The sequence below is a fragment of the Falco biarmicus genome, chromosome 6 (assembly GCF_023638135.1).
Source record: "Falco biarmicus isolate bFalBia1 chromosome 6, bFalBia1.pri, whole genome shotgun sequence".
In the NCBI taxonomy this organism is placed as follows: Eukaryota; Metazoa; Chordata; class Aves; order Falconiformes; family Falconidae; genus Falco; species Falco biarmicus.
The window spans coordinates 76,571,005-76,589,981 of NC_079293.1; the positions used below are offsets into that span (position 1 = coordinate 76,571,005).

Consider the following 18,977-nt stretch of genomic DNA (forward strand, 5'->3'; position numbering starts at 1 on the left):
AATGATAGCATAGTCCATGGCCACGAGCAAGGGACTACTAGTAATAAACAATTTTGTCACAGCCACGCTGTTGAACTGGCTCTAGCAGGGAGTGGGATGGACGTGAATCACAGAATGAAGGAATGGTCAGGGTTGGAAGGGACCTCTGGAAATCACCTAGTCCAACCCCCTGCTAAAGCAGGATCACCGAGAGCTGGTTGCACAGAGTTGCATTCAGGTGGGTTTTGAACCTTTCCAGAGTAGGAGGCTCCACAGCCTCTCTGGGCAGCCTGTTCCAGTGCTCCGTCACCCTCAGAGGAAAGAAGTTCTTCCTCATACTCAGATGCAAAGCACGTCGCCTTGACCTGTTTCACTTAGCTGCACAGACAAGAGTCTTCAGCAGAGCAGAGGCCTCGTCCATGTTGTAGCTCCAAATCAGAGATCTGGGGAGTGAGCACCAACCCCTGCCACGATAAAGAAGTTTCACTTGCAGAACACTGTTACTGCATCCCAAAATTACTTCTTCCCTACCATCACATATGCATTAGTTCTTTGGCAATGTCAGATCTGTTGTTGCCTAATGGGATGGGAATCCACTAGGTGACAGGGCTGGGGAACAGCAAGATCACTGTGAGGATGAACCAGAAATAACCAGGTGGTAGCTTAAGAAGTTAACATTAAGCTGCATGACTGTGATACGGCTAAGCCCAAAAATACTGACCATAGAGGTCAGAACTGAAAAGGCTGTTTCGGTCTCTTTTTGATTTGCAGTCTGGCCTTGGACAAATCCTTGCAACTTGGTTTTGTCCACAGCAAAACAGGGATAAATAAGATCAACCTGCCTAAAATGTTCTCTGAGAGATGTAAACAGAAGGTGATGGGCTAGTGCTAGCTAGTAGTGCTCTTGCACCTTATTGTCTAGAATGTCAGGGCAGCACCTTGGCATAGTGCTGTCACACCACGGGGCTACAACACTCAACAGCTTAGGGAACCCAAATACTACATTCATATGACAGACGTTTCCAGCATGGCTGAACTATGGCAACAGCACAAGTCAGGTTAGGATCTGGAAGGGCCAGAGGTTCATTTGAAATTTTCCCAGACAAAGAAAATTATTTAGCAGTCGTTGAACACAAGCAACAATTTAATTGTCTTCTCTGACTCTTGAATGATAAACTTAATCAGAGCTCCGGGTCTTTCCTTCTTTTATTTTCTTTCTTTCCTTCTAGCTGAGCCCAGTCTGGCTGGAAACACTGGTTCTAGTACAGATTTCTGTGCTGTGATGAATTTGTCCCGATACAGGTTGGATTGGTCAAACAGAAGATGTTGCAGTAAGGTAGTGGCAGACCAAGAATAATATCCCGTATCTGACTTGTTTCCTTTCCTTGCTGAGACTTTGTAGCCTGTGCAACCAGTTCTTGTCCTAGCAGCCTGTAATTTGTTACCAAATCTCCAGCTATTTTCATTTCGGTTCTGTAGTGATAGTGACATATTTGATGATGTCACAAAAGCGTCATCATCTCCAGTGGCTTCAGTCTTTTGCATAAGTCAGGCAAGCTAGACAACAGAGGAGCAGAGAGGTTTGGGTACCCTCAGGATTTCACACAGCATGAACGCTGGCAAAATTACGTCCTTCACACACAGGTTTTCCTAAGAAAAGTCTAGTGTATGTCTTCCAGGCTTCAGAAGGAGCAGTAAATCCATACAGTCTAGGCCCAGAAGAAACTATTTACTTAACACAGACCCTTAAAGATGACCCTCCACTCGATTTGCTGTGACATGCGTTCAAGTAGACCATTTTTTTCAGGATTGATTAAAAGGACCAGTGAGATGAAAAATACCCTACTCGCACTGATAGTTGTTCCTAACGATTAATCATCCCAACCGCTAAAAATGTGGGCCTTATTTCTCATCAGGATATAAGTTCAGGTGCAGCTTCTGTTACCAACTTTCGTTATGTCTCTGTGTACTTGACCAGATCTTCAGTACTGCTATTTTATGTCTACGAAGATAAATCACCTGGCATAAGGAAACCACCTCACAACTGTGCTTTTCACAAACTTAACAGACCAGGCTCTTTTAAGTCCTCCACTGCAACACATTTTCTCTGGCCTTGACATTATTTTGTGTTACTTTTTGCACCATGTCTATGCATCTTAAAATCAAAGATGTGCCTGAAACGTGCTCTCCTGTCTTGTAGCAAGGCACAAGCTGTTGTGCAGATCCATGACCTTGGGGACATTCACCTCAAGGTGCCAATTCATACCCCGTCTCATGGTTCAGATGTAGATCTGTGCTCTGCAGATCATGCTCACGCAGGCACTGCACTCAAAGCAGCTTTTCCAAATGGAGCTTTCCTCCAAATTTCCTTCATGTTTCTCTTGAATTTTAGTTCACGGGAAGTTTCATCTAATGGCACATCTGAGCCCAGGGTTCAGCAGCCCGACCTCGGCAGACTCTGTGGTGATGTCTATGTCTTGGGAACTGCAGGCAGTCAGTAGCAAAAGTTGAATTCAGCCAACCCTTTCAATTCTGGAGGCTGACCTTACAGGGCAAACCTCCACGGAGCTGTTTTTGCATCTCCGGTGCTGGCACACAGACACGTAATGTAGTATATGCCCTTCCCTATGGGACACTCCTCCATGAGTTCATTCCTGGCTTAGTTGGAGGAGCTGGATTTTACATTATTAAGTATTGAGTTGCAACATGAAATTACCAAAATGTAAAACATGGGAAAACATACTGTAAATCACTTATTGGCAGGTCTCTCACCTCTTTACAAGTGCACAACTGGATACATTTGAGTCTTTTGGAATTTCCAAATTAGAGCCCAGAAGACCTTCCCGAAGAAAGGTATTTTCTACTGGCACCAAAACAATTTTATCTGAGCTAAACAACAGAGTTAATGTTTCAGCATTCACACAGCCATTTGCAGGCTACAAATCCAAACTTAATTTCACCTCCTTGTTGTACTGTAGCTCTCTTATTATTACTTTTTTAATGAATGTTATTTTTCTTGTAACTCTCCTGCTTTGGCTTTTCAAAAGAAATATACAGAGACCCAAGGGACTGACAGTGAGAATGCAGAACCTTTCACCTTCAGGTGAAAACACTGGTATCTTTAATGGACTTATCAGGAAGTGAAGTACCTAAACGGAACAAACATATGTTCTTACTACTGTGACCTCCAGCTCTTGCATCCCCACTGCTTGCTGCCCTCAGCTTGGGGTGATAAAGGATGCTCTGATGTGAGGAAGGGGTCATTTTTTGGTTAAGGCACTAAACTGGGAATCAGACTTCTATGATTTATTCCTGGCTCTGCCACAGTCTGCCTGTATGTGAGTCACTTACTTCTGTGCCTCAGTTTCCCATCTGTAATTTTTTTTTTTTCTCCGCGGTTCCTTGCCATTCTTGTCTCTGGGGCCTAAAAGATCTGACAGCTGAGCCACAGCACAGTTGAGTGTAGACTGTATGACATGGCTGTGTTTGAGTGTTCAAGAGATAGGCTCATGCCTTTGGTTAGCTCAGGCTTTCAGGTGGGCCAAGAAGAGGCACAGTTATTGTTTCAGAATTTGTCCAAGACATGTCACTGTGCTTTGTCTGAAAAGACTGGGTCACAAACTGAAGGGTAGTTCCTGAGAAAAAGGAAGGTTTGGATATAGGATCGCAAATTTAGGATTGGAAACCCCAGACTGAGGATCCAGAAAGCAGAATAAACAACCTGCATCCACAATATCCTTCAGCTGACTGATCCCCACATGCATTTGACTTGGGGTCCAGCCCTAACACGCGTTGTATGGAAGGAGCTCAGGGACACTCCACCAAGAGCCAGCAGTCAACACACACAGAGTGAGCACTCTTGGACTCCAAACCAAAATATCACCATCTGCAAGAAGTTTTCTCACCAAGACACAGGGGAGGTCACAGCAGGACACACTGCAACATTTGCCTGATGGAAGAAGTGAAGAAGTCACCAGGAAAGGCTCCCAAACGTCACGCAGCATGGCTCGTCCTTTCATGCGCAAAGGCTGCAGCTCAGAACAGATTTGTCAGATGCAACTTCAGGTTCTGAAACTGCCGCTTAGCACACAGCACTGGAAGTGCCTGTGTTGGTAATGGCACTTCATAGGCTATGGAAATGATAGGGAGTTAGAGCCTCCCACATTTTCATTTATCTGGAAACCACTTGAATTTTTCTCTACTTCTTTCACTCTTAGAATTTGTGCAGTTGGTGGCAAGCAATCTGGGTGTGAGTTTTTCCCATATTCCTGTTTTCTGCGTGCCATGTGTCAAAGATCCCTCATAAGCACACTTTTCCTGTAAGGGAGAATTGGCTTACAGGGCATCTAGAGAGAGGGGCTGCAAAATAACGACGATTACAGGATGCTGGAAAGAGGTGGCAAACACCCATTATTACAATCTCCACCTTTCAGTTCTGATCATCCCCAACAGCTACTAATTTTAAATTAACATATTTTTTTTAAAGAAAAAAAAAGTAATTTAAAATAAAAGGAGTTACCAGATATCTGCATAGAGCTGGTTGCTTTCTTGCTGTTGCTATGACCAGGTATTTTCTCCCTAAGCGAGAGAATCTTATCTGCTGGCCTTGCCGAGAGCACATCGGATCCCCTGGATTAGCAGATCTTTCCATAGATAACTTGCAGTGAGGCTGGTGTCCCGTAGGAGCTCCCAGATCACAGCAGTTGTTATGGAGAACACTGTACTTTAGTGCTCAACTTGGATGATGCTCCAGGAGATAAAATACAAAGTTATCCATAAACCATCACATGTTTCAGAGCTTTCAGAATACTATTCGCTGATTCCCTCAGAAATTTATTAGCTCTACCAATATTTTCTTTCTTAGTTTTGTAAAGCAAGCTCCAAGTCAGCTAGTACTGACTATGCAGAGCCCTGAAACCACATGTTTATTTTCCTAAGTTATAAAAAGTTTATAAGGGTAGCTGGTATCCTTATGGGCCACTGTACAGTGATTTGCTACTGCATTCCACATTGATACAGAAGAGCTCTGTGTTTTATACCAGAGGGAAATCCTTGTGATACAGCTGTCCAGCAGCCAGCAAGAGTACAGACACCTTAAAAAATATAACCTTGATAAAAAATGAACAGCTGAAAAGGCAGAAAACATCCCTTCTGAGAAAAATCAGCTTGAGCAGTGTGATGACCTTGGCCATCGTAAGATCTGTATTGCGACACTCCAGCGAACATTATCAACAAGGTCCTTTCATCAGAGCCATAGTTCTTTCTCTAACTAGATCACCATTTCTACCTGAAAATGCTGTACGTTGACAATATTTTTAGAAGTACTATGCAATGGATACCATTTCTTTTTGCAGCTAATGTTTAGCCTCAGGCTTTCAGTTTTCACAGCTTCATGTTGCTACATTGACATGAAGAGGCTTTGGTCAATTTACACCAGAGAATGGAGAGACTGTTACTCATTTATCTCTTAAAATAGTGAGTACACAGCTGCACAACCTGAAAAATTAGGTCAGTATGTTGCTATGACTGTTCTGGAAGGAGAAATTCAGAGCAAACAAGGTAGATTTCAGGAGAGGGCCTGGAATGTGCAAGGAGTTAGCAAAATTGACATAGATGCAACAGCAAAAATAAGTAATTTTGCAAATCCCTAAACCACAATGGTTGGATTAGGGCCCTCGTCATACAATTCTTGGGCATGTGAACAATCCTTTTTTCACTTGAGTTCATTTCATTAGCTTCTCTCAGCTACATAAATACTCATACTCTCAATGGGACTACTCACATCAATAAAGTTCCTCAAGCGAGCAGGGACTGCAACCCAATTTTAGTGGAACAAACCCAACCTCTGACTTTGATTGCATCCCTCACTTTTCTAAAAAAAAATTTGTTTTCAGCTAGAATGAGCCCACAATCCCTGCAGAGCTTTCTTTCGCCACTTCCAAGCACAATCCCAGTTATTTGTCTTGTCAAATATGAAGGCAAATGGGATTCTTCCAACTTCCCCAGCTTCATCTCCCTTCATAAAAACACTGCTGGGCCTTGAGCAGGCCAACTTGGATGTCTTTTGGAACTCCAGGGCATTGCTCTGCCCCAACTGATAGATCCCCGATGGGATTATCATGCTCACATCAAATCCCAACATGACTCATCCAGCCAGCAACCCTCTGAAGTCAAAATACTGCTCAGTGTAATATCACAAGTAATGACAGTAGTTATCAAAGCAGTATTTACTCTGCTTTATTACTCAGCTGTAAAATGTTTTCTGATTAGGCTTTTAGCCAATGGTCTTTGACACTGTTGCAGTGTTGACTGTGGTTAATTCGGTTACAGTTAATGCAAATGTCATGGAAAATTGCCCCTTTACCTACCAGTTCCTATCATAATTCTGACGGAGCTCTTATTTTAAGGTCTTCTGCAAGGGAGACAGGATGGGCAGGGGTGGAATGAGAAGTGCATCGCACTGCTATCAGAAGACTACTGATAGCAGCAAAACAGACAATTTTTGCCCCCAGCTGGCAGCCAACACCACTGGGATCCCTAAGTACAAAGGACAGATACTGAGTTAGATGTTCCCTGCATATTTTGCAAGCAGGTTTTCAATTAGTTCCATTGTGCAGAAAGCATGGGGGGAATTTCTCTCTTGCATCCAAGCCTCCCTGTTCATCTGAGAATACACATTAACAGCTGAACGCAGCAACAAACAGAATCAAACCCCATAAATCTGCTTAAAACCAAAATAGCATTGGGGATCAAATAAGATTTTTGCAGCAACGCATTTCTTATAATTTGATGCAGCTTTGAACTAGGTAAGGCAGTACAGGCTGCGGGTGAGACAGAGGACCACATCCTGAAAGCAACTAAGCAGCCTACTGAGACAAACATTTTTAGTAAAAGTACACAACATCTGGTTTTAAGCCATGCTTAGATTTACCAATTTTTCATTGTAAATTCAGCCATTTTTGTCCCGAGACACAGACAGATATGGATTTTAGAGTTCTCGCTCCTTTTTTTTTTTATTTATTTTTTTTATTTACAAAAATGCACACATATAGAAACAAATATAAACCCTCTATAAGAGCTGAAACAGTTTAGCCTGATTTTCATGACCTGGCTACAGTGAATATGCTCAGGTCTCATGTGATTCATCTTCTCCTAGCCCACGTCCTACTACGGGGAGAAGAAAAGTGCAAGTAACACTTTCCTCCCTAAGGACATAAGAAAAGTGCAATTCAAAACCAATCAGCCCTGGCCTAGCCAAACTTTGTCATTTGCACTAAACACCTTCTGCTCTTCTATGATGTATCTAAAAACTTCTCTTAACCCAAATTGTGCATAATAGTTTGGTTTGTAAAATCTCATCTGAAAGGATTACACAGAGAAAATTGTGGAAAGAAAGGGTAAGGTGAATTGGCCTGGGAAGGATTAGATCAGAGGACACAACTATTTTAGCCCAATGCTTCAATTACTGGCTTCTTATGTCAGTATTTATCATCTCAGCCAAGAACGTACAATAAAATCAGGATATCTAAACTCAGCCATTTCCTCTCAGGACTGCGGTCTTGAAAACTCTGCTGATGCACATTGCTTTCACAAATACCCACCAGATACAGAACATATCAGGTCAAAGCCTCATAGTGGGAGGCAAGAGTTCTCCATTTAGTGTCCTCTCTTCCCCTCAAGGTCGGAAAAAAAAGTGGGAAGACAATGGGGAAGAAGTTGAAGCAAGATCCACTCCTTCCCCTCCCCTGCCATCATGTTCAAGGACTACAAGACACCTCTGAAGAGCTCTACAAAGACGCTTGTAGAAAATAAATACACAAAGCTATTTCTGTTCCAGTGTTATCAGGCATAAGCCAGTAAATAAACTCTTACTCTACAAAGAGAGACAGATGGAGAGACCCGGTCTCCAAGTGCAGTTGTGTTGCAGCAAGTATGGGTTGCTGCAAGTAATAGCAGGGTTTGCAAAGTGCAGAAAAATAAGACTTGGTAAAGTAGAATAGGTAATGGATTGGGTTTCTTTTTTTTTTTTTTAAAGTTCAGCGACAGGAACATATATAAATACGTTTATGGAACAAAAGGACAAGGATACCCGGAGTACTGAGAACCCTGACTCACCGATTCCCTCAACGGGACTCACGTTCAGCATTGAAGCATTCATTTCAATGAGAAGGACACATTTTATTCAGAGCTAGGAGTCACAGAAACCATCTGCAGGGTAAGAATATTCTAGTAACATCGAAAACAACTTGTTCTCCACGATCCTGTGTATGCACAGGCTTGTTGTACACGAGTACATGAATGTTAAGATCATGTTTTCTGGGGAAAGGGAGAAACTTTTTACATTGTAATATAAATGTAATGAAATGTAATATAATATATAAAAATGTGAAACCAGTCCCTGCTGCACCTTTCTTACACAGAACAGCATCTTACCATTCATACATTCAGATACATATGCAGTATATATATATATTCACATATATAAGCATGCTGTATTATTTAACTCAAAGCATAAACGTGTGCTTAGGAGAGGCAAGTCTGACAGCCCAGAGACCTAATCTTTCCATTAGCAGCCTTCAATCTCTATTACCTTGTCTTACTGGATTTCCTTCTGTGTCCCAGTGAAAATGGCTTTTGCAGCAGAACAAGCAGAAGAACGCTGAGATTTACATAAAGACTGTGCTTGATGTTTCAAGATGCAGCCGTGCTGTTGGCCAAAGGATGGTTTTCTCATACAGGAGGAATCTCAGCTGTAATCATCAGCCTTTTCATAACAGATTGCTAGGATTCTTTTACTTCCTTCACTTGCAAATTGCCCAGCTCAGAGATTTACATGAAAGGGCTGAATTAAATATTGAACTTCACGTGAAAGTCTGTTGCACGATCTGGAAAATCAAGGTGTATTTCTGGAATGCCACAATTTTGCACATGATAAAGGGATGGCATCCTTCTCTCCAGACAAAATGCCAGCTGTAAGAAAGCCAAATAAATGGTTTACCATTATGATGTCTTGCTCTTCATTCCCGTATTTACTTCAAATGCCTTCAGGACAATTCATATAAATGGTACTTTAAGCATTTTAGGAAGTGCTATTCTAACTAATACAGAGGTCCCATTAGTGGATTCTGCTGTACCGAGTTTCATTGTCAGGACTGAATAAGATCATCTGTCTTGACTATTAGGAGTTATTAGACTGCTCACAAGGCACAGAGGAGTGCCAGTGCCTGTAGATTAGTAATCAAGTAATGCAGGACAAAAGTGAGAACTGGAACTGAGACATAGGTCATCTCAAATGATTAATAGTGTGAATAATAAAAAAGTTTCTCTTCAGTCACATGGATGAAAACAGAACAATGACTGACGAAGTCAAGCCAATATGAGGTACATACAGGTCTGAAAATGACTATTAGGAGTTAGAACTCTTTTTGTTTTCAGTGATGATGATGAATGACATTCTTGGATCCCGTGACAGCAACAACAGCCCAGGCAAAAAGCACATGTGTTGTGGGAGCAATCAAATTCTCGCCTTGGCCTTGCACCTTGCAACTTGGCAAAAGGCTGGAGACTTCAGCAAGTTTGGGATTCGGTGAGTTTTCATACAGAATTCCGATGTATTTTCATACTTGCCACAAAGGTCAGTCTGTTTGCCAGATGTCAAGCCCTTCCTGCGAAGTACCGGGGGCTAAAGAGCAGCTCACATCAAGGTTGTCAGAATTTTTATGCATTTTTCTGATTTTGGCTGACATTTTCTAAAATTATTCAGCCCGAGGCAGACACTCAGCATGAAGAATTTAAATCCAAACGGTTTAAGCTTGGCAAAGCTTGAAGCAACTGAAAACAGAGTCTTGTAATGGAAAGTGTCAGACAACCTCAATAATAGGCAACCAGCCCCGTCTGCAGTATGCATTGTAATACACTGATGATTGATGATATCAGACTTGAAATTTCACAGTTAAGTAGCTGCAGTACTGTTAATCCTCCCTCGCAAAGAAGATTGGTATTATAGTCCATCTGGTATGTATGTACAATGTAAGATTATGCTCAGCAAGAAACGTAAGGTTATGTCCATCACAACCAAACGAATTAAGAATGGAATTCACCTCACTTTTTAAAGTAAGGAGGAAAATTTGGACGTCAGGGCTTGCGCTGACATTGCATATTTTGGGTCAATGACAAGCATGGGGTATGGCAGCTTCCACATACATGTAAGTTAGTTGGGTTTGGATTATTATTATTTTTTTTTATATAGTGAATATTTGTTATAATGTACTTGTTCATCAGCTGGGTTCAGCTTCCATCTGGATATCCCCATGATTGAACTTCACAGGCCTAAATGGGCCAGGACAGAACACTTCAAGGTTGAACAGAAGAGCATCAAGAGGAACAGAATCTTAAGATGTGTGCACCTGGATATTTGTACTGGAAGCAGTTGCAGCAATATTTCAGTGGAGTGAGCAGGAATAGCACCATGTGACTGGCTTGACCAACACATCTCAAATTTTGTTATTCATGAATAAGCCAGAAGGCAAAAAAGTTCATAATGATATTTGTCCAAGCCAGCACTGTGTAGGAAACTGCACTTAGCACAGAGTTATTCCCTCAGCAGGAAAAAAGGCTACATTTGAATAAATTATTTGTGGTGAATTATTCCATTAGCTGTAGTCATCATAATTCTATCCTGATTTTTATGTAGCATACATAAGAAATTTCTTCTTTCCATATTGTATCTTCACTTAATTTGCTGCAGCTGGAAACAATTAAACATTGCTTTTAATGAATCTGATTATCCAACATATACATATCTTAGCTAACATTTGCCACAGAGATCCTGCAAATAAAATCAAAGTTCACAGTAAACATGAATAATGAAAAAGATTTTCAAATTTATGCATGAAAAGATCTGTGGACAAACCCAGAAATACTAGGAGTAGCACTACGCTGAGTGAGCCTCATCATTGTTAGAAGAGTTTGGATTTGTTATTTTGTGGAATATAAGGACTTCTTAAATTAGCATCAGTTTGCAGCAGTTTTGTTTCTGAGCTCTCTAGAAAAGGCTTCTGTGAAAGTTTAGACACAAATGCCTTTGTCTTGTGTTGGCACCAGCAATGCTGAGAGAGCGCAAGAGCAGCTTATGGCTAAGTGGCTCTGTGGGACCAGAATCAAGCTCTCAGGTGCTACAAAGATCAGAGAAGCAACATGAAGTGAAGCAGAGACATGGTTAGAGAGAAATGAATCTCAAAAACCTACTTCATCTCAGAAGAAAATGGTTGTATTCTTTTATCTTAGTCAACAAAACATCAAAATGGGGAAAACCCCCAGGTACCATCAGGAAAGGAGCCAAGTGCCTCTGCAGCACCACCAGCCACCACGGGACTCTCAACACCAGGCTGCTGGGAGGTGAGGCATGGAGTAACTCACCCAACTGTGCAGTTTCAGTTTGTGGGCACTCATGTAAATCATTGTTTTTGCTTTGGTTTGCGTGGGCTTATCCCCTTTTGAGCTTTGGTTTCCTCCAAACTCCTAACTCGGAGCAAAGCCAGCCAAAGCCACTGTGTTTTGCCTGGTTTCAGATTGAAATCACACCATTTGCAGTGTTCGTCTGTAACTGTAAACTGGCCCAGGTGCACTCAAATCTTGCCCAACATCTGTTAAAAAAAAATTACAATTTTTTCATCACAGTAGACCCAAATGTCTGGGACTGCTACAGCTCCACCAAACCAGATCACAATGGGTTCATTGCAAGGTAACTGGAAACAGCAGGTCTGCTACCTTGGCACAAAGAATGGCTGGCATAGTTTGCTAGGGAGAAAGGTACAGCAGTTTTGCACCATACACACAGTTGGATGCAGTTGCAATTTGGGATAATCTATCCCATATTACAGGGTAGAATCACCCCCGTCTCTCCTGGATGCCTAGAAAGGAGAAATCAGTCTGGTGACAACCTTTGGTTTATGCCGGAGGTTTACTATTCCCCCACTCTTCATTGTATTCTTCTTATGACTATGATGGTAATGACCCTGGATGAAAAATTCTGTAAATTATAAAAAGCCTGCAGATGTAATATACTTCCATTTCGTAACACACTGTCTTCACAACCTCTGTCATGAGTATTGGCTCTGTGAAATAAATCTTATGAGTAGGAGGATGAGGATTTTTATTTTCTCAGATTATTTTTATTTTTTATTTTAGCATTAGCACCAAAAGCATATTAGGCAAAGAAGGAAGAAAAAATCATGACTCAAAGCCCATATTCTCTAGTGTGGGTGCCCAGGTAGATTCCTGAATCAATCCTTACCCATGCAAATGAGCAACATATTTATCCAACATGCTCAATGCCCACTGGTGTCAGAAGGAGTTGTGGGATGCTCTGCACTATTAAAAAAAGTCAGGTATCTTTCCTTGGGATGGATTTTGTCTCAAATGACTTTATAGGTGTATATACCAACTGCAGAATTAAATTTTAGTCATTCTGGGCTCCCTTCTGTAGTCAATAGCAGTTCAGAAAGTTATTTCAGGTATTTGCCATTATGTTGGATAGAATCCACCCTAAAAAGAAGTCTATTTGCTCTGACTATGAAGAGATTGTAGACATCCAGGCTACAACAGATATTAGTCTTCTGTCAGATGCATCCCACCATACATAAGTTTAATTATGTCTTGAAGGGCAGCATTCATCTGATCAAGTGCAAACAGCTGCAATGTCAACAACTTTTTTACTTGTTTACTCTCCTTTTGTACTCTGTTCAAAGAAACAGGTGTCTTTAGGGTGCAATTCATCTAATACGATGAGTAGACAAAATAGGTCAGATTGATCACTCCCTGAAAGCGTCTATTTCCCTCCACTGGCTGGAAGGGGAGCCTGCGACAAGGACCTGAAGCGTGAATGCTGGGTGGGATGAAATCCACGTTAGAAGTTTACCTATAGCCTCATTTTGGCTGGAGTAGGAAACCAGGAGCAGCCAAAAGTTAGAAAGCTCATGATGTGACCAAACCTGAGCAACATGGGAAAACCGAACTTTCCAAGATTTCTTGGAAAAACACAGGTGCACACGGACTTGGCTCAGCACAAACCCCTCTACTTTTGCAGCAATATCATCTTACTCGAGATCAGTATACAACCATTAGCTAAAGCTAATAAAATAAACTCCTCTGGTATTTTGTTAGGTAGGTAAGAATGTGAAGCTGTCATAGCTGTAATGAGGAATAAATCAGTAATAGCCGATCCTGTATGACAGGAATCCCAGGAAATTAATCCAGCTAGAACTGATTAAAAACATTAAAGCTCCAAACCCTCATGGGATCATAGTATTAGGCAATTTCTTAGCACAGTGCACATCTCCCAGAGCTTACGAAAACAATTTGGGAAAAAGCTGGGGGAAGTATTACATCATTGAAGACACAACAGCACAGAATGCAACAACCCAGGAAATGTGACTCCATGCCCATCTCAACCTGGTACCTATACCCTGCCTGCCTGAAGCCAGTCACTTGGTCTCCTGTTCCTATTCCACCCATCACTGGACTTGCCTGGGTAAGACTGCGAGCTCCTCTCCTGTGTTTATCTCTCCTAAAAAACGTGGCACTGCGAATCAACACAGGTTCACCAGTTGTCCCCCTCCAACAAAAAAACCTCAGCACGTTATTATCAACTCAGTTGGTCAAAAGACATACTAGGGACACACTGAAGGTGCTTAATTTTTATACACATAAGAGATGCAGACTGTGGCAGGCATATTGGTGAGGAAGTATAAATAACCATCCAGCTCCCAAACCCTTGCTGGTTTCTGCAGCCAGACACATTCTCTGCAATGCACTGTTAATTATTTAGCCAAACTATTTTTTTTTTACATTTTTTTTTCTGAGCCGTAAGTTTCTTCTGTGCTGTGTCTGAATATAGGGAATACTGTGAGAAACGCAGCTGTGTCTCCTTGCTGCAGCTTAGTAGCCTGCAGCAGGGAGGAAGGGACAGATTTAAGATTTCCAGGTAATTTTCTCAAATTTAAGAGTCACTTTAGAGAGTAACACCTCCAGTGAAGAGCCACAACCAGCCTGAATTTGATTCCCTCAGTGGTAAACACAACCTTATAATCACAGGCTGTTTCTAAGTCAGCCAAGACCTATTATGGCCAGTGCTTCACCTTCACAGTGCAGGTTTTTTTCTCTTTCATCCACAGTTTAGACTGGAAAGGAGTTTCTATTAGTTTTTTTTTAAAAAATAATAAAATAAAATCTGCAAAGAGACATGACCAGGGAAGTAACGTATCAGAAAAATCATGATCTCCCATCTCCTTCTGCAAATTTCCCTATTACTTCCCTTATGTACTCATCTCCCTGAGCCCTCAGGTCTCCAGATGGACTGCAGATTTTGCGATGACAAAGATGTCAGACAAACTCATGACAGACGCCTTATTCAGACAAGTGTGATTACAGCGAAAATCTGGGTTCAGCATTTGTCATGAAAGAAACCAGTACAAACGAACCTAGACTTCAGTACTAGGCCTTAACATGTCAGAGCCTCGTGACTACGGGCTTGGTTTAATCACAAAATAAGTATGTTTCAATATGCCAATGAGAAAATATTTCCGTGGTTTTGTCAAGCAAAATGTATAGGCGGCAACAAAAAGCCAACAAGGTTTAAATAGCACCTGCTTTCTGCTCCAGCACAGGACAAGCAAAAGACCAGGGCCTGGGCCACGGCAGGGCTTGTCTTGCCAGTGACGGGGATATTTGGAATTGTCACTGTTTAAAGAGTATCTAGGAAGGTACAGACGTGCCTCTGTGGCTTGCCCACAAACTAGGGAAGATCTAGCGTCAAAACTACTCTTTTAGCTTAAATAGTAGCAACAATCCCTTTTAGCACTGTGGATTGCGAGTTCAAACCCTACAAGCAGTGCGAGAGGAATAGATTAGGCACAATTTGCGCTCATTAGGTAGGCCACTTGCTCTCCCTAGATTTATAGCTGCAGTGTGAGCATTTTATATCCCCAATGTACATTTGCAGTCTGTTACCACTACCATACCGTTATTCATCATTATTTTTAACTTCAATTTTGATTCTTCTGAGAAGTTTCAATATTTTTAATTTTTTTAACTTTTTTTTTTTTTAAATAAACATCACTGGATAAGTCTATGTATACCATGCCTACACATGCGGACTTGGCAGAGAAATTAAAAGCTCCTTTGCAATTTTAGCTGTGGAGCCCCTGGAGCTTATTGCAGGCTGGTAGATGTTCTGACAAATTTGCCATAGGCATCGTGAAAGACATATGAAGGCAAAGCAAAAATGTAGAGGAAAGACAGAGGGTCCCATTGGAAGTTAACTGAAGCTTTAATATGTAAAATGAAGTTCTAACCTTTTAGTTTTGCTCTGTCTGATTGCAGGTAGTGCCTCGACAGCTTGGTACTGACAGCTTTTTCAAGGGATAAGATGTGCTTTAGTCTCAGCCTGCATTTCAAAGAGAAAGAATTCTTTTCAGTTGCACATTCATGGTATCCAACTAAAGAAATGAGAAAGGCTTGAAAACAAAAGCACTTATTTTTTCTGTTATGGTGTGAAAGATCTCATGAACATCATATTCAATCTTTATCTTTACAGAATTTTAAATAACATATGCTTTTATTCTGAAGCTTTTATAAAGTTTCTTACAGCTAAAAAGATAAAGGGATGAAGAAATGTTGCACTTAAAGTGTCTTTCTTTAGACCTCTATGAATGCATTGCTATTCCTCACAGCAGCGCAAACACACAGATCTGTAAGCAGTAAAAAAGGTTCCATCGCAGGGTCATACAAGAAATATACTGGGTGCCCAAATCTACCTGTTTTTCCTAAGTGGCTAAAAAAAAGGGGGAAGCAGGATGTTGCCTTTCTTTGGTTCACAGTCTTCATATCTCTCCCACTGCCAATCCACTTCGGGGCAAAGGAATTGCATCTAGTGTCTGGATGAATCAGAAGATAGGGGAATAAAGATCTGAAGGCATCTCTCTTCTAGACATTACTCCAGTCCTTTGGCATAATGATCCTCCCCAGATTTCAGCTCTCGTTAAGCAAAGAATAAGGGAAAACTCATCCTCTGCAGAAGGCCAGCTCTGGACCTCAGCATTACTCACCTGAGCTGCAGAAGACAAGCAGACATATTGCCACATAGTCTCTTTGCTGGCTGCTTGCACCACAGGAGTTTTTAGTCACAGAAGCATCTAGGAGCAAGATTACATGCAGCCTTGGATAGCCAGTATTTTGGTTTAGGGCTTGGTCATTTTTTTTTTTAAAGGGAGTAACCAGGACACCATAGGGACTTTAAATATTTAATATACTAGATTTGCTTCTTGTCAAGCCAGCTAGGAGTTACGATCTGCTATTTTTTTGAAAATACAGTTAATCTAACTTGTTTGACAGTTATTAATATTTTATTAACGCTTATTAAAAAAGAACATGCTGATGTGTGCACGTATGTTGCAGATATATACATTCATACCTAAGTGCATGTACTTACATGCATACCTACCTTCCATCTTGTACCTCGGCACACAGGTATACTGTCTTCATAAATGTAACTATATACACCTAGGGATGCACTACATACACAGAAACACAGGTGTGGTATACATCACAAATAACAATATGAGAACTGGTCTGGTCTAGAGCCCACTTCTAAGAGGAAATTTAGGTATGTCCATGCTGTTTGGCTGATGGAGAAGTTAATGGCATTGGTGTGGCTATACTCATCTGGTGGCCTCCAAGGTTGACCCCCACCATTGCTTACCACTATCCACAAAGCCAAGAAGACCCTTAAGGTCAAGTGATGGCCAAGCTGTATGCAAACCAACCCTTCCTTGACTATAAAAGCTTTAAGTACCACAGGGATTTTACCATTGCCCATGGTATGAGTGGGAGTGCTTTTGGAATGCTACATCCAGCTTTGCTGACTACATTTTTTTTTAAGTGCTGATGAAGCTGGAAAAGTTCATAGATTTCTGACAATTAACTTCAGAAAATCTGCCTTGGCCTAGAGAAATATAGTCTTTTATTTATTTAAGAAATGGTTAAGAAGCAACTTCATTACGGACTATATGTGTAGGATATTTCTGATCCTGGGGTAGGGGGAGCTAACTCATTTATCACTAAAAATTGACATAATTCAATGGTGGAGAAATAAGGATAAACATAGTTGACTGAAAAGAAGGTGTAAATTTTGTACTGTTACTTAAGCACTAAAAGAATTTATCCAGGGATGAAGTACTACTCTTTGAAGACCTTATGCCAAGATCATGGTCTCTATAATCCCATGAGAAGCCACAGACCGAGGAAGAATCACAGGGTTGGAGGTAAAACTAGAGTTATAGGTTTGATCAGAGGAAATGCCCATAACGGTGTCCACCAATCTTAAAACTAACTCATGATAAAACTTTTATCCACAGCTACGTCATCTTTTAATCCATCTTCTGCACCTTTATCTTTTAACTGAAAAAGAACAGCATTCTCTCTCTCTTTCCTCCTGTTCGGAATATTTCCTTTTCACCATTTTCATTTTCTTTCAAACCGAGTTTGACACTTACTGCTCTAACATTAATGTCGCTTTTGGCCTGCTCTCCTTCCCCAGTGTCTAACCCAGTGTCAGAAAAAGGGCTAAATCCCTTGTTACTGGATGCAGGCAATAAGGCTGATGGAGGGACCTTGCATATTTTTCCTCCTCCCCTGCAGAACCTACAGCCAAGAATTGGTGATAAAGATGATGCTTCAGGCCTCAAGCCCGCCATAACCCATAGAAAAGCAGTATCAAGGACTCAGTTCTACAAAGCACTGGACCCCATGCTGTTCGCACACCTTTTCAGATGTCAGTTTGTCTGGTAAAGAACAGGAATGCAATACATTCTCAAGAGGTTAGAGCCCTGCAGAAAACACATGCGAAACCTGCACACTGCTGACAAGGGCCAGCACCCTTCTGAAATCCACATACTAACCGCTCGGCCACTCCCCAGGGAAAAATTTAGCCTTGCACACCACTTGCTCCTATTGCGTATTTACCACATGACTGCTATCGCAAGACTCCTGTGTCTCCTGTTTTTTGGGTAGCACCGGCATTCATTGCTAAACTCAGACAATGCTAATTATATTCAAAGAATCACTGGTCTTTCTCATTAGGATCCTCTAGGATTGGGTTTTCCCAACTACAGCCTCTCCATAGCCACATTAAAAATAGGCTTGGTAATACTTTTCGCATTTGTAGGCTGTCACAAACAGTTAGCAGGGAAGAAGTCATTCAAACGCACATGACTTTATAATTAAGGCACCTAACTCCTATAAACCCCATTTTTCACAGAAGCAGTGACTTTTAATAAAGTGCAGCAGAGCTGTGGGGGATTCTGTGGTTTCTGTGTGCAGGCCTTGTGTGAACATTTTGACCCTCAGCCCTGACCACAGAGACCACAGTCATCAGGAGGAATATTTATTTCCACTCCAGCACTTGTCTGGTCCGGCAGACAAGCCCTGAGCACAGAGCCGTGCGGCCGAGGGCATGATGCCTTGCAGGAAGCTAACAGAAGTTGCTTTCCTTTGCTGGGCCTCAGTTTCTCCATCTATAAAATCAGGATGATGATTTCTTCCTCTTTTGAAAACTGCCTTGTGAGCTAGGGATGAACCGAGGAAGATGTTAGTGTTTTGTCAGATGGGGTCACTGAGGCATGCAGAGGTGATGGGAATGCTGATGGAGTTGGAGAAATAGCTAGAAATGATGTCCGGAAGTTATAAGTCCCATTCCCATGCAGGCTCCAAGGGATGATGCTCCTTACATTTCATGGCCTTGTGAAGAGGAGGATGCAGGAAATTAAAACCTGGAAATAAAATTGATGCTTTTTTATCCAGATCAGTAGGAGGATCACATGGATGAGAACACTCTGGCTCCCTCCATGCATGTAGTAACAACACACCCAAACCTTTAAAACACAGACAAAACTAAAAGAGCCATTAGATAATCACTAGAAATTAATTTAACTTCACTGTAA

General features: G+C 41.5%; 1 long non-coding RNA gene across 1 annotated transcript in view; it reads right to left on the bottom strand.

Moving 5' to 3' along the window:
* Positions 1-18,977, bottom strand: part of LOC130151658 (uncharacterized) — a 63,003-nt gene that overhangs the window by 38,726 nt on the left and 5,300 nt on the right. The window contains exons 2-3 of the long non-coding RNA XR_008822661.1: positions 15,333-18,806; positions 8,570-8,949 (exon numbers count right to left, since the gene is read on the bottom strand). This is a non-coding gene — a long non-coding RNA (uncharacterized LOC130151658). The remainder of the gene's footprint in view (positions 1-8,569; positions 8,950-15,332; positions 18,807-18,977) is intronic.